Consider the following 14224-nt stretch of genomic DNA (forward strand, 5'->3'; position numbering starts at 1 on the left):
TGCTCTGTGGTTCTCTACAGACTTCAGTAACCCTGACGACCCACTATATTCTCCTGCTGCTCTGTGGTTCTCTACAGACATCAGTCTGAGCCATCAGTGAAGTCCTTTGTGTTGACGAGGGGCACAAGGGGCGTTGCACAAAAGAAAGTCATCAGCGATTGGATCGTCTGTAACCAATCAGAGTATGAAAGCCCTCAACTAATTTTCAAACTGCCGCTTTACCCACGTGTTCTGAATCTGGCCCAACTCATCCGTTTCTGGACCAATCAGACGGCCCTGAATGTTTTCACGTTCAGTGAAGGGTCAGCGAGGTCCTCAGATCCAGACTCATTGAGGAGAAGAAGCTAGCGTCTGTGGGCGTGGCCTAGAGTTCGGCCGGAGCAAGGTGTCTGGGTTGCCAGGCAACTGCTGCCCTGTCTAAAGTTTCACCTCTTTACAATGTAAAGAGACCTGAGTCTTGGTGAAAACCACGAGATGCAATCAATTATCATTAGCGTTATGATGTCATCTAGGATGATGTCATGTAGGGCCCTATGAGGACCATGACCTATAGAATATGACCTTCAGAAACACAGACATGACCATCCTGCAAACAGTGAAACTATGTGGTGTCAATGACAGTTCCATCCCTATGTGACCGCTAGGGTCAACCTTTGAGGCCTCTCATTGGCCAGCACAGTTAGCCTGGAGGCCTGTCATTGGACAGAACAGGTAGCGATTGTTTAGGGGTGAAGGGTCAGGTAACTCCATCACTTGTGGTCATTGGTCTAATCAGTGGAAGGAAACATACCACCAGTCAACATGAGTCATCATCACAGAGCCACAGACCCTGGACACAGCCTTATAGGTATCTTCCTCTCTCCCTCTCTTCCCCTCTCCCTCTCTCTCTTCCTCTTTCCCTCTCTACCGCTCTCCCTCTCTTCCCTCTCTCCCTCTCTTCCTCTCTCCCTTTCTTCCTCTCTCCCTCTCTTCCCCTCTCCCTCTCTCTCTTCCTCTTTCCCTCTCTTCCTCTCTCCTTCTCTACCCCTTTCCCTCTCTTCTGCTCTCCCCCTCTACCTCTCTCCCCCTCTCCCTCTCTCCCCCTCTCCCTCTCTCCCCCTCTACCTCTCTCCCTCTCTCCCTCTCTTTACCTATCTTCCTCTCTCCCTCTCTCCTCTTTCTCTCTCATTGGCTCTATCAGTGGGAGAAGGGGAGGAGCAACACAAACTGTCTTGGTTCGCTCTCTCTCCTCTCCTGTCTCGAGATAATGATGTGTTCTCTGGGAAGAGGAGGAACAGGGGAAGGTGACAGATTTATGGAGTTCTGTGTGATGGCGTCCTTCCCAATCCAATTCCCATCCTGTCCTGCCAAACCACCCAGGGCAGGACACCCACTGCTCAGAATCCCAAGAATGTTCCAGCTTCCAGAGAAGAGGGAGGAGGAGTGACATAAAAACACTAGATATCACACTGATTCTGCCGTAGTGAGGACAGACAATCACAGAGTGCATGTGGCTTGAGAGAAATGGTAAATGAAGGCAGATCTGAGGTTTGACTCAAAAAAGCACTTTGAATTCTACAGTCAACCAAACTGACCAAGCAGTGGTTTATGATGTCATCCTCCCTTCTCTGGAGAACGGAAGAAGAAAAAACCAATGAAACAGAGTGGGGGGGCGAAGAAGATGAGGAACAGGAAGAGGAGAAGGAGGTGAAGAAGATGAACAGGAAGAGGAGAAGGAGGTGAAGAAGATGAGGAACAGGAAGAGGAGAAGGAGGTGAAGAAGATGAGGAACAGGAAGAGGAGAAGGAGGTGAAGAAGATGAGGAACAGGAAGAGGAGTAGGAGGTGAAGAAGATGAGGAACAGGAAGAGGAGAAGGAGGTGAAGAAGATGAGGAACAGGAAGAGGAGAAGGAGGTGAAGAAGATGAGGAACAGGAAGAGGAGAAGGAGGTGAAGAAGATGAGGAACAGGAAGAGGAGAAGGAGGTGAAGAAGATGAACAGGAAGAGGAGAAGGAGGTGAAGAAGATGAACAGGAAGAGGAGAAGGAGGTGAAGAAGGTGAAGAAGAAGAGGGACAGGAAGAGGAGAAGGAGGTGAAGGAGGTGAAGAAGATTAACAGGAAGAGGAGAAGGAGGTGAAGGAGGTGAAGAAGATGAACAGGAAGAGGAGAAGGAGGTGAAGGAGGTGAAGAAGAAGAGGGACAGGAAGAGGAGAAGGAGGTGAAGAAGAAGACTGAATCATTATAGGAAGGGACTAAATAGAGAAGGAAAGAGAAATAAGCCCACCTTTAAAGCAGTGGGAGGACAGTAGAGGGTGTGAGGTTAAGGACAGGTCTAGTGGGAGGACAGTAAAGGGTGTGAGGGTTAAGGACAGGTCTAGTGGGAGGTCAGTACAGGGTGTGAGGGTTAAGGACAGGTCTAGTGGGAGGACAGTAAAGGGTGTGAGGGTTAAGGACAGGTCTAGTGGGAGGTCAGTACAGGGTGTGAGGGTTAAGGACAGGTCTAGTGGGAGGACAGTAAAGGGTGTGAGGGTTAAGGAAAGGTCTAGTGGGAGGACAGTAAAGGGTGTGAGGGTTAAGGACAGGTCTAGTGGGAGGACAGTAAAGGGTGTGAGGGTTAAGGACAGGTCTAGTGGGAGGACAGTACAGGGTGTGAGGGTTAAGGACAGGTCTAGTGGGAGGACAGTACAGGGTGTGAGGTTAAGGACAGGTCTAGTGGGAGGACAGTACAGGGTGTGAGGGTTAAGGACAGGTCTAGTGGGAGGACAGTACAGGGTGTGAGGGTTAAGGACAGGTCTAGTGGGAGGACAGTAAAGGGTGTGAGGGTTAAGGAAAGGTCTAGTGGGAGGACAGTAAAGGGTGTGAGGGTTAAGGACAGGTCTAGTGGGAGGACAGTAAAGGGTGTGAGGGTTAAGGACAGGTCTAGTGGGAGGACAGTACAGGGTGTGAGGGTTAAGGACAGGTCTAGTGGGAGGACAGTACAGGGTGTGAGGTTAAGGACAGGTCTAGTGGGAGGACAGTACAGGGTGTGAGGTTAAGGACAGGTCTAGTGGGAGGACAGTACAGGGTGTGAGGGTTAAGGACAGGTCTAGTGGGAGGACAGTACAGGGTGTGAGGTTAAGGACAGGTCTAGTGGGAGGACAGTACAGGGTGTGAGGGTTAAGGACAGGTCTAGTGGGAGGACAGTACAGGGTGTGAGGTTAAGGACAGGTCTAGTGGGAGGACAGTACAGGGTGTGAGGTTAAGGACAGGTCTAGTGGGAGGACAGTACAGGGTGTGAGGGTTAAGGACAGGTCTAGTGGGAGGACAGTACAGGGTGTGAGGTTAAGGACAGGTCTAGTGGGAGGACAGTACAGGGTGTGAGGGTTAAGGACAGGTCTAGTGGGAGGACAGTACAGGGTGTGAGGGTTAAGGATAGGTCTAATGGGAGGACAGTACAGGGTGTGAGGGTTAAGGAAAGGTGTAGTGGGAGGACAGTAAAGGGTGTGAGGGTTAAGGACAGGTCTAGTGGGAGGACAGTAAAGGGTGTGAGGGTTAAGGACAGGTCTAGTGGGAGGACAGTACAGGGTGTGAGGGTTAAGGACAGGTCTAGTGGGAGGACAGTAAAGGGTGTGAGGGTTAAGGACAGGTCTAGTGGGAGGACAGTAAAGGGTGTGAGGGTTAAGGAAAGGTGTAGTGGGAGGACAGTACAGGGTGTGAGGTTAAGGACAGGTCTAGTGGGAGGACAGTACAGGGTGTGAGGGTTAAGGACAGGTCTAGTGGGAGGACAGTACAGGGTGTGAGGGTTAAGGACAGGTCTAATGGGAGGACAGTACAGGGTGTGAGGGTTAAGGAAAGGTGTAGTGGGAGGACAGTAAAGGGTGTGAGGGTTAAGGACAGGTCTAGTGGGAGGACAGTAAAAGGGTGTGAGGGTTAAGGACAGGTCTAGTGGGAGGACAGTAGAGGGTGTGAGGGTTAAGGACAGGTCTAGTGGGAGGACAGTAGAGGGTGTGAGGGTTATGCAAAGAGCCAGACAAATACACCCCTCTGCCCTGCTTTCAACTCACCCCCCCCCCCCCCCCCCCCCACCACCAAACACATTCTGCAACCCAAGACAGAGCTCAATACAAAGAATAACAAACACACACAATCACACCCCCCCAAATACCAGTGTCACTCTCCCCCTCTCCTCTCCCATCTTTCTCTCCTCTTTCTATACCTCCACTGATCCCCCGCCATCGCCTCCACTCTTCATCCATCTCTGTTTTAAATGGGACATTATTCCATATGTTATGGCATGATGTTTTAAATTCCCTATTAATATAGCATGTCGTTTTAAATGGGGCATTATTCCATATGTTATGGCATGTCGTTTTAAATGGGGCATTATTCCATATGTTATGGCATGTGGTTTTAAATGGGGCATTATTCCATATGTTTTGGCATGTCGTTTTAAATGGGACATTATTCCATATGTTATGGCATGTTGTTTTAAATGGGGCATTATTCCATATGTTATGGCATGACATTTTAATTGGGGCATTATTCCATATGTTTTGGCATGACGTTTTAAATGGGGCATTATTCCATATGTTATGGCATGACGTTTTAAATGGGACATTATTCCATATGTTATGGCATGTTGTTTTAAATGGGGCATTATTCCATATGTTATGGCATGTTGTTTTAAATGGAGCATTATTCCATATGTTATGGCATGACATTTTAATGGGGCATTATTCCATATGTTTTGGCATGACGTTTTAAATGGGGCATTATTCCATATGTTATGGCATGACATTTTAAATGGGGCATTATTCCATATGTTATGGCATGTCCTGACTTATTTCCAGTCTTTTATCAGATAGAGGCTCCTACACTACACAATACACACTGATAAAATACAACTACGCACTGATATAATACTACTACAGTACACACTGATATAATACTACTACACTACACACTGATATAATACTACTACAATACACACTGATATAATACTACTACACTACACACTGATATAATACTACTACAGTACACACTGATATAATACTACTACAGTACACACTGATATAATACTACTACACACTGATATAATACTACTACAATACACACTGATATAATACTACTACAATACACACTGATATAATACTACTACAATACACACTGATATAATACTACTACACACTGATATAATACTACTACTACACTGATATAATACTACTACACACTGATATAATACTACTGCAATACACACTGATATAATACTACTACACTACACACTGATATAATACTACTACACTACACACTGATATAATACTACTACAATACACACTGATATAATACTACTACACTACACACTGATATAATACTACTACACTACACACTGATATAATACTACTACACTACACACTGGTATAATACTACTACACTACACACTGATATAATACTACACTACACACTGATATAATACTACTACACTACACACTGATATAATACTACTACACTACACACTGATATAATACTACTACACTACACACTGATATAATACTACTACACTACACACTGATATAATACTACTACACTACACACTGATATAATACTACTACACTACACACTGATATAATACTACTACACTACACACTGATATAATACTACTACACTACACACTGATATAATACTACTACAGTACACACTGATATAATACAACTACACTACACACTGATATAATACTACTACACTACACACTGGTATAATACTACTACACTACACACTGATATAATACTACTACACACTGATATAATACTACTACTACAATACACACTGATATAATACTACTACACTACACACTGATATAATACTACTACAGTACACACTGATATAATACTACTACAGTACACACTGATATAATACTACTACAGTACACACTGATATAATACTACTACACACTGATATAATACTACTACAATACACACTGATATAATACTACTACAATACACACTGATATAATACTACTACAATACACACTGATATAATACTACTACACACTGATATAATACTACTACAGTACACACTGATATAATACTACTACACACTGATATAATACTACTGCAATACACACTGATATAATACTACTACACTACACACTGATATAATACTACTACACTACACACTGATATAATACTACTACACTACACACTGATATAATACTACTACAATACACACTGATATAATACTACTACACTACACACTGATATAATAATACTACACTACACACTGATATAATACTACTACACTACACACTGGTATAATACTACTACACTACACACTGATATAATACTACTACACACTGATATAATACTACTACTACAATACACACTGATATAATACTACTACACTACACACTGATATAATACTACTACACTACACACTGATATAATACTACTACACTACACACTGATATAATACCACTACACTACACACTGATATAATACTACTACACACTGATATAATACTACTACAGTACACACTGATATAATACTACTACACTACTACACTGATATAATACTACTACACTACACACTGATATAATACTACTACACTACACACTGATATAATACTACTACACTACACACTGATATAATACTACTACAATACACACTGATATAATACTACTACACTACACACTGATATAATACTACTACAATACACACTGATATAATACTACTACACTACACACTGATATAATACTACTACACACTGATATAATACTACTACACTACACACTGATATAATACTACTACACACTGATATAATACTACTACAGTACACACTGATATAATACTACTACACTACACACTGATATAATACTACTACAATACACACTGATATAATACTACTACACTACACACTGATATAATACTACTACACTACACACTGATATAATACTACTACACTACACACTGATATAATACTACTACACTACACACTGATATAATACTACTACAGTACACACTGATATAATACTACTACAGTACACACTGATATAATACTACTACACACTGATATAATACTACTACACTACACACTGATATAATACTACTACACTACACACTGATATAATACTACTACAATACACGCTGATATAATACTACTACACTACACACTGATATATACTACTACTACACTACACACTGATATAATACTACTACACTACACACTGATATAATACTACTACAATACACACTGATATAATACTACTACAGTACACACTGATATAATACTACTACACTACACACTGATATAATACTACTACACTACACACTGATATAATACCACTACACTACACACTGATATAATACTACTACACACTGATATAATACTACTACACTACACACTGATATAATACTACTACAGTACACACTGATATAATACTACTACACTACACACTGATATAATACTACTACACTACACACTGATATAATACTACTACACTACACACTGATATAATACTACTACACTACACACTGATATAATACCACTACACTACACACTGATATAATACTACTACACACTGATATAATACTACTACAGTACACACTGATATAATACTACTACACACTGATATAATACTACTACAGACTGATATAATACTACTACACTACACACTGATATAATACTACTACACTACACACTGATATAATACTACTACACTACACACTGATATAATACTATACACACTGATATAATACTACTACAGTACACACTGATATAATACTACTACACTACACACTGATATAATACTACTACACACTGATATAATACTACTACAGTACACACTGATATAATACTACTACAGTACACACTGATATAATACTACTACACTACACACTGATATAATACTACTACACTACACACTGATATAATACTACTACACTACACACTGATATAATACCACTACACTACACACTACTACTACACACTGATATAATACTACTACAGTACACACTGATATAATACTACTACACACTGATATAATACTACTACAGACTGATATAATACTACTACACTACACACTGATATAATACTACTACACTACACACTGATATAATACTACTACACTACACACTGATATAATACTACTACAATACACACTGATATAATACTACTACACTACACACTGATATAATACTACTACAATACACACTGATATAATACTACTACACTACACACTGATATAATACTACTACACACTGATATAATACTACTACACTACACACTGATATAATACTACTACACACTGATATAATACTACTACAGTACACACTGATATAATACTACTACACTACACACTGATATAATACTACTACAATACACACTGATATAATACTACTACACTACACACTGATATAATACTACTACACTACACACTGATATAATACTACTACACTACACACTGATATAATACTACTACACTACACACTGATATAATACTACTACAGTACACACTGATATAATACTACTACAGTACACACTGATATAATACTACTACACACTGATATAATACTACTACACTACACACTGATATAATACTACTACACTACACACTGATATAATACTACTACAATACACGCTGATATAATACTACTACTACACTACACACTGATATAATACTACTACTACACTACACACTGATATAATACTACTACACTACACACTGATATAATACTACTACAATACACACTGATATAATACTACTACAGTACACACTGATATAATACCACTACACTACACACTGATATAATACCACTACACTACACACTGATATAATACCACTACACTACACACTGATATAATACTACTACACACTGATATAATACTACTACACTACACACTGATATAATACTACTACAGTACACACTGATATAATACTACTACACTACACACTGATATAATACTACTACACTACACACTGATATAATACTACTACACTACACACTGATATAATACTACTACACTACACACTGATATAATACTACTACACTACACACTGATATAATACCACTACACTACACACTGATATAATACTACTACACACTGATATAATACTACTACAGTACACACTGATATAATCCTACTACACACTGATATAATACTACTACAGACTGATATAATACTACTACACTACACACTGATATAATACTACTACACTACACACTGATATAATACTACTACACTACTACTACTACACACTGATATAATACTACTACAGTACACACTGATATAATACTACTACACTACACACTGATATAATACTACTACAATACACACTGATATAATACTACTACACTACACACTGATATAATACTACTACACTACACACTGATATAATACTACTACACTACACACTGATATAATACTACTACACTACACACTGATATAATACTACTACAGTACACACTGATATAATACTACTACACTACACACTGATATAATACTACTACAATACACACTGATATAATACTACTACACTACACACTGATATAATACTACTACACACTGATATAATACTACTACAGTACACACTGATATAATACTACTACACACTGGTATAATACTACTACACTACACACTGATATAATACTACTACAATACACACTGATATAATACTACTACAATACACACTGATATAATACTACTACAATACACACTGATATAATACTACTACACTACACACTGATATAATACTACTACAATACACACTGATATAATACTACTACAATACACACTGATATAATACTACTACACTACACACTGATATAATACTACTACACTACACACTGATATAATACTACTACACACTGATATAATACTACTACAGTACACACTGATATAATACAACTACACACTGATATAATACTACTACAGACTGATATAATACTACTACAATACACACTGATATAATACTACTACACTACACAATGATATAATACAACTACAGACTGATATAATACTACTACAGACTGATATAATACTACTACACACTGATATAATACAACTACACACTGATATAATACTACTACAGACTGATATAATACTACTACACTACACACTGATATAATACTACTACAATACACACTGATATAATACTACTACAATACACACTGATATAATACTACTACAATACACACTGATATAATACTACTACACTACACACTGATATAATACTACTACACTACACACTGATATAATACTACTACAGTACACACTGATATAATACTACTACAGTACACACTGATATAATACTACTACAGTACACACTGATATAATACTACTACACTACACACTGATATAATACTACTACACTACACACTGATATAATACTACTACACTACACACTGATATAATACTACTACACTACACACTGATATAATACTACTACACTACACATTGATATAATACTACTACACTACAGACTGATATAATACTACTACAATACACACTGATATAATACTACTACAATACACACTGATATAATACTACTACACTACACACTGATATAATACTACTACAATACACACTGATATAATACTACTACACTACACACTGATATAATACTACTACAGACTGATATAATACTACTACACTACACACTGATATAATACTACTACACTACAGACTGATATAATACTACTATAATACACACCGATATAATACTACTACACTGCACACTGATATAATACTACTACACTACAGACTGATATAATACTACTACAGACTGATATAATACTACTACAGTACACACTAATGTATGTTCCATTAAGTTCTTTTCATAATGTTCTTTAGGAACGTAGTGAAGTAAAAGTAAAAGTTGTCAAAAATATAAATAACAAAGTAAAGTACAGATACCACAAAAAATTACTTTTTACTAAAGTACTTTACACCACTGTGTGTGTGTGTGTGTGTGTGTGTGTGTGTGTGTGTGTGTGTGTGTGTGTGTGTGGATTTGATCTACAGATGTGCTGCAGACAGACTCAGGGTCTCTCACTACAGTAAGGCTCTAGAATACGGCCATCTTTGAAATATAGGAGCCATAAACCAGGCCAGTTAAACACTGACACACGTACAGCCTGTCTGTCAGTCTGGGGGGGGGGGGGGGGGGGGGGGGGGGGGGGCGTATCTCTACACCTGGTCGGGGGTCCAGATGGCCATAACAGTCCAACAATCACACTTGTAAGGATGTTGTATTGCTATGTCCATGAAGTGCATCAGGTGGAAATAAATGAGAAAAACACTCCTCTATTTTGAATGGGAACACTGTTCAGCAGGGTAAAGCAGTTCTTAATGGGTTTATTTGGAAGTGTGGCTTGTGGGTCCAGTGGACTTGCAGTGTCTAGTAAAGGAGTGGTGAGGTTCAATTCTCAACTTCTCAGTGCACTCTGTCTGTCTGTCTGTCTGTCTGTCTGTCTGTCTGTCTGTCTGTCTGTCTGTCTGTCTGCCTGCCTGCCTGCCTGCCTGCCTGCCTGCCTGCCTGCCTGCCTGCCTGCCTGCCTGCCTGCCTGCCTGCCTGCCTGCCTGCCTGCCTGCCTGCCTGCCTGCCTGCCTGCCTGCCTGCCTGCCTGCCTGCCTGCCTGCCTGCCTGCCTGCCTGCCTGCCTGCCTGTCTGTCTGTCTGTCTGTCTGTCTGTCTGTCTGGTGTAAACTAGGAAAGATACTAGTGTCCTGGGTGTAACCTGGGAGAGATACTCGTGTCCTGGGTGTAAACTGGGAGAGACACTAGTGTCCTGGGTGTAAACTAGGAAAGATACTAGTGTCGTGGGTGTAACCAGGGAGAGATACTAGTGTCCTGGGTGTAAACTGGGAGAGACACGAGTGTCCTGGGTGTAAACTAGGAAAGATACTAGTGTCCTGGGTGTAAACTGGGAGAGACACTAGTGTCCTGGGTGTAACCTGAGAGAGATACTAGTGTCCTGGGTGTAAACTGGGAGAGATACTAGTGTCCTGGGTGTAACCTGGGAGAGATACTAGTGTCCTGGGTGTAAACTGGGAGATATACTAGTGTCCTGGGTGTAAACTAGGAGAGATACTAGTGTCCTGGGGGTAAACTGGGAGAAACACTAGTGTCCTGGGTGTAACCTGGGAGAGATACTAGTGTCCTGGGTGTAACCTGGGAGAGATACTAGTGTCTTGGGTGTAACCTGGGAGAGATACTAGTGTCCTGGGTGTAAACTGGGAGAGATACTAGTGTCCTGTGTGTAAACTAGGAGAGATACTAGTGTCCTGGGGGTAAACTGGGAGATATACTAGTGTCCTGGGTGTAAACTAGGAGAGATACTAGTGTCCTGGGTGTAAACTGGGAGAGATACTAGTGTCCTGGGTGTAAACTGGGAGAGATACCAGAGTCTCACAACTGGTTGGTTTCTAAGAAGATATGCCTCTTTGGGCACCCAACCCTTTGTGTTGTCATGGTAAACTAGTGATTACACACACCGTTCCACTGGTCCTCCAGGACACAGAGACACTCTGAGTGTCTTCTCTGCTGTTAACCATGTTCTTGAATGCTAACTACATTAATCTTGGTTCGGGGCCAGAAGAGTTGTGTCTGCTGTTACCCATGTGCTGTATCCACGAGAGACACCGTCTGAAATGTACTCAGGATTTATAGAGCCTGACCTTGGTAAAAGCTCACACACAAACACGCACACACACACACACACACACACACACACACACACACACACACACACACACACACACACACACACACACACACACACACACACACACACACAGTCCGTTAGGCAAGCTGCGTGTTGAATGACAGGGGCCTAGTGTATGTGTGGCTCCCCTGTCTCTCCAGACAGACTAGGCAGATGGTGTTTATAGCATTGAGGAGAGGATGGACAGACCAGGCCCAAGGCCATGGAGGAGAGGATGGACAGACCAGGCCCAAGGCCACGGAGGAGAGGATGGACAGACCAGGCCCAAGGCCACGGAGGAGAGGATGGACAGACCAGGCCCAAGGCCACGGAGGAGAGGATGGACAGACCAGGCCCAAGGCCACGGAGGAGAGGATGGACAGACCAGGCCCAAGACAATTATATGAAGTTGATGCAAAGAGTCAATATTTGCAGTGTTGACCCTTCTTTTTCAAGACCTCTGCAATCCGTCCTGGCATGCTGTCAATTAACTTCTGGGCCACATCCTGACTGATGGCAGCCTATTCTTGCGTAATCAATGCTTGGAGTTTGTCAGAATTTGTGGGTTTTGTTTGTCCATCCGCCTCTTGAGGATTGACCACAAGTTCTCAATGGGATTAAGGTCTGGGGAGTTTCCTGGCCATGGACCCAAAATATAGATGTTTTGTTCCACTTTTGTCTTATGGCAAGGTGCGCCATCATGCTGGAAAAGGCATTGTTCGTCAACAAACTTTTCCTGGATGGTTGGGAGAAGTTGATCTCGGAGGATGTGTTGGTACCATTCTTTATTCATGGCTGTGTTCTTAGGCAAAATTGGTCAAAATCGGTCCTGGCGCTTGCTGGACTTTCTTGGGTCCTCCAGCCATGTCCTTCAGTCCCCCAGACTCTATAACCTCCAGCCATGTCATTCAGTCCCCCAGACTCTATAACCTCCAGCCATGTCCTTCAGTCCCCCAGACTCTATAACCTCCAACCATGTCATTCAGTCCCCCAGACTCTATAACCTCCAGCCATGTCCTTCAGTCCCCCAGACTCTATAACCTCCAACCATGTCATTCAGTCACCCAGACTCTATAACCTCCAGCCATGTCCTTCAGTCCCCCAGATTCAATAACCTCCAGCCATGTCATTCAGTCACCCAGACTCTATAACCTCCAGCCATGTCCTTCAGTCCCCCAGACTCTATAACCTCCAACCATGTCATTCAGTCCCCCAGACTCTATAACCTCCAGCCATGCCCTTCAGTCCCCCAGACTCTATAACCTCCAACCATGTAATTCAGTCACCCAGACTCTATAACCTCCAGCCACGTCCTTCAGTCCCCCAGATTCAATAACCTCCAGCCATGTCATTCAGTCACCCAGACTCTTTAACCTCCAACCATGTCATTCAGTCCCCCAGACTCTATAACCTCCAGCCATGTCCTTCAGTCCCCCAGACTCTATAACCTCCAACCATGTCCTTCAGTCCCCCAGACTCAATAACCTCCAGCCATGTCCTTCAGTCCCCCAGACTCAATAACCTCCAGCCATGTCCTTCAGTCACCCAGACTCAATAACCTCCAGCCAT

Source organism: Oncorhynchus clarkii, chromosome 21 (assembly GCF_045791955.1).
Source record: "Oncorhynchus clarkii lewisi isolate Uvic-CL-2024 chromosome 21, UVic_Ocla_1.0, whole genome shotgun sequence".
Lineage (NCBI taxonomy): Eukaryota > Metazoa > Chordata > Actinopteri > Salmoniformes > Salmonidae > Oncorhynchus > Oncorhynchus clarkii.